The following is a 4409-nucleotide window of genomic DNA, read 5'->3' on the forward strand; positions in this document are numbered from 1 at the left end:
TGCCAATATGACTGAGTGTAAGAGAAATGAGTACCAGGATGAAGTTCTACATGATGAGATGTTGCCATATCTCTTTCTTTTGAAAAGGACAATTTTCCAGGGATGAGGATGGATTGAAGAGGTAGAAAGGAGGAGCAAGAACTGAAAGCCATCCTGGGACCTGCTTACTACTCCTACCTTCACGTAATCCTCCACTGAAATCCACACCCCTGCACAGAGAACAATTGTAAAAGCAAAAAAAAAGAAGGAAGGAGGGAAATACCTACTACTCTGTAGTGAGAATTAACCATCAGGTCCGTAGCCAGCTGCAACTGTGCAACTGCTTTGCCCAAAACAAAGAGAACCACTTCCAGCACAGCTGTGAATAGATGCCCACAAGAAAAAGCAGACTGCAAACATGGACTGCACGAGGTGCTTCCTGAGGTGACATCCAGCATTAGGGTGTTCCCATGGGGAGCTCTGTTGAATAGCTGGTGTGCCACAAACTCAGTCCCAGTAACTTGCTCCTGCACTCATACATTCAGAATTATTATTTATCCCTGCAAAGTTCACAAGCTAAATGACAGAACAGTGCATGGTATATGACCTGTACTGTTTCAACCCCTGTTTTTGTGGATGTGACTCTGCCTCACAAAAGAAAATCTGTACAACGTTGAGGATTGTTCCACTTATCCCAATTCCTGTGCCTCTATGTGCAGCTTGGAGGTTTGATTTTCTCTGCAGTGAGGAGAGGTCTCTATTGTAGATTCCTCAGCAGACCAAAGCAGCTTTCTGTGAGCTCTTGGCTTCTGTCATTAGGCTGCTTCTCTACAGCTTGAGTAGCTTGTTGAAAACAACAGGTCTTTCTTCACATATACATATACATATCATATACATAATCTTCCATAAGACTTATAGATTTATATTCTTATATCAGAGAGTAGTTACGTTAATGGATATGGATATGGATATGGATATAATTTGCTATCTTGTTTAAAATCTGATTAATCCTTGAAAACCAGACTAACTCCAAACTCTCAGACTCAGTTCTCTCTGAAATGAGCCCAGTAAACACATGACAAGAACACAGACCTCAAGGCTCTTTTATTAAAACCCAGGAACTAATCCATCCTAGTAGGACCATGCTCAGCCTCACTCAGGAAGCTGTCAGAAGGAGGAGTAGGAAAAACACAGAAGAACTTGATGGTGCTGCTGTGTTTTCCTGAGAAGCTCCTGTGGCTGTCTGCAGCCATTCAACCTTCCCGTCTTCATTCATGCTTCACACCTCTGTTTAACAACAGAAACCATAAATACAGATTAATTGACACTACGCTCTTCAGACACACATGGGTGGATGCCCTTCCCCTCAGGTAACATATAAATTGCCTGCTCTGAAGAAAGGTGTTTAAGGTGAACTGGTTTTATTGTTTCTAACCCCTTGCCATTATTACACACCTCTTTTCATTTGAAAGCTATAAAAACATCCCGTTCTTCATACATTTCAGACAAAACATCTTGCTGACCGAGCTGGCTGAAAGGAACCATCTTTCAGTATGACAGTGTAATAGTGTCCTTTCATCTCAAACAAACAGCTCCTGCTATAGAACACTTGTGAATTCATAATAACTTCACTGTACAGGAGAAGTCCTTTCAATTCTACACATCACTGTGGCTTGAACAGTGGATTCTTCAGTGTCAGAATTCACAAAGTAACTCATAGATACAGTTGTTCAATAAGCGTGATGCATTCATTTCTTCTGTACATTATTCCCCTGAGATTTTAACAATAATTTGTCACTGTTTTAAACAGGCTGGCTGGCTGAGTTGGCAGAAGCACACATACCAATTTTTATTTTTGTTCACAAATAAGCACTGTCAGATATGGAGATTTCTAATAGTAAATGTGTACATTGGTGACAACACATAACATGTCAAATATCTGATGTAACCAAATAACACTTGAAACAAGACTCTCTTCTAAAATTAGTTTACAAATCCAGTGCCTGTCAAATACAGTGAGTCCAGTTATTTTCATTTCAGATGACGTTCTGTTAAAACCCAAATTAGATCATGCCCCTGTCATCACTTGCAGAAACAACTGAGATATTAGATCTGTCTGTCCTTAAGGTATTACACTTCTATGACAGAAAGAGTGGTTTCATAGTGATTAATGCAAGACTTGTTCTCTACTGGATCACCCAACAGAACAGATTTTGTCTGAGGCCAAGGTTTTGTGTTTCTGTCAAATTAAAGGAAGAATGTACATTATAATATATTCACCCACTTTTATTTTCAATTAAAATCACAGAATTGCAGAATGGTTGATGTTGATGGGACCCCTGGAAGTTGTCTGGTCCAAACCCACCTGCTCAAACAGGCCACCTAGAACGAGTTTCTCAGGACTTCCCAGACAGCTTTTGAGTATTTCCAGGGATAGGGATTCCACAGCCTCCCTTGGCAACCTGTGCCAGTGCCCAGAGAACCTGCTGTGTTTTGGTTGGTGCCTGTTGTTTCTGGTCCTGTCACCAGGCACCACTGAAAAGAGCCTGTCTCTGTCCTCTTTGCACCCTCTCTTTAGATATTTATGTACATAATTAAGATTCTGCCCCCAGCCTTCTTTTCTCCAGGCTGATTAGTCTTTGTTCTCTTATGAGTGTCTCCTCATAACATAGATGCTCCAGTTCCTTTTATCATCTCTGTGGCCCTTTGCAGTGTGTCCATATCTCTTTTGCACTGGGAAGCCCAGAATTGGACACAGTACTCCATGTGTGGCCTTGCCAGTGCTCAGCAGAGGGGAAGGATCAACTCCCTCAACCTGCTGGAAACACTCTTCCTTACACAGCCCAGGATATCATTGGCTTTCTTGGCCACAAGGTCACATTGCAGACTCATGGTCAGCTTGGTGTCCACCAGGATCCCCAGGTCCCCTCCATGTGCAGGACTTCACACCTCCCCTTGTTGAACTCCATGAAGGTTCTGCTGTTCCATTTCTCCAGCCCATTGAGGTCACTCTGGATGGCAGCACAACCCTCTGGTATATCAAACACTCCTCCCAGTGGGGTGTTGTCAGCAAAATTCTGAGGGTACACTCTATGCCATCATTCTGACTGTTAATAAAGATGTTAAAAAGGACTGGACCTGGTGTTGACCCCAGGCATACACTGGTGGTCACTGGATCCCAACTAGACTTTGTAGTGTTGATCACCACTCTCTCAACACGATCGAGGGAGTGGTAATCCCACTCAGTCAGTTTTCAACACACCTCACCATCTCCTTATCCAACCCATAGACCAACAGTTTGTCTACGAGGATCTCATGAGAGAGAGTGTCGAAGGCCTCACTGAAATCCAGGCAGACAATATGCACTGCTAGTCCAGACTGTACATGCTGCTTTAAAGACTGCCATGTCCTGTCTGTGCAGGTGTAGGAAGGGGATCTCTACACAGCTGAGAAAGAAAACTTTCTGAGCCTTCTAATGCCACCCAACACTCTCCACTGACCCTACCAACTCTTAATCCAAAGGGATTTTTTTCTGCAGGAATTATGTGGAGGATTCTAATTTTTTGAGATTTTATTTTCCTTATTCTGTTGATTCTGTGCAATTAAATATTGATGGCATAGAATTTAGGGGTCAGTCTTGTATTTTGCAGAGTCCTAGGGCTCTGCTTAATTTTAAACAACTTTATTCCTTCCTAATGTACAGATCATTAGTTATTTCAGTAGATCAGTAAATTTCTAGGTGTTTTTTTATGTGTTGGGTCAGCAAAATTAAAACCCAAACACAGATATGAAATATGCATTTTGGGTTGGGTTGCAATGAGGTTTTGTTATGAAGAAACAGTGTCAGACTCTTATTTTGCCTGGAGCAATGATCATTATTTAACCACGCTGTTCAGCTTGGCAAAATATTACTGCTAAAGAGGAGGTGGAGAAGATTCAGAAATAGTAAATAAAAAATCTAAAGAATTTGAGCACCATTTAATTAAAAACAGAATCATGAGGGTGACATACTTAAAAGAATTGAAAAACTCATTTTGCTGAGTTTGAAATGACCTAAACATTAGCTTCACTGATTTGCTGCACTGAAGTCTCCCCTACAACACACATCCCGAATTTCAGATCATGCCTCCGCGCTCTACTAACTCCATTTCCTTGTTTCCATGATGGGAATGTGCTTTAAAAATAGCACTGTTTAGCCTTTAGCTAAGACAGCTCCAGATCACCACAGCAGATGCTTTCCTGAGCCGATGAGGTGAATTCCCATCACATTTTTCAGCTGATGGCATTGTATTGCAGCTTCATTAAATGAAGTTTAAGTAGCGCGAGAAAAGCCATTCCTGGGCTATTTCATGCTCCATATAATCTTCAGTGGGCTGTTTTTCACCAGTATTGAGGGAGAAGGTGAGGGAGGAAAGGAGCCTACTGTGACC

The sequence above is a fragment of the Pipra filicauda genome, unplaced genomic scaffold, assembly GCF_003945595.2.
Source record: "Pipra filicauda isolate LSUMZ 115617 unplaced genomic scaffold, ASM394559v2 scaffold374_size705526_pilon, whole genome shotgun sequence".
In the NCBI taxonomy this organism is placed as follows: domain Eukaryota; kingdom Metazoa; phylum Chordata; class Aves; order Passeriformes; family Pipridae; genus Pipra; species Pipra filicauda.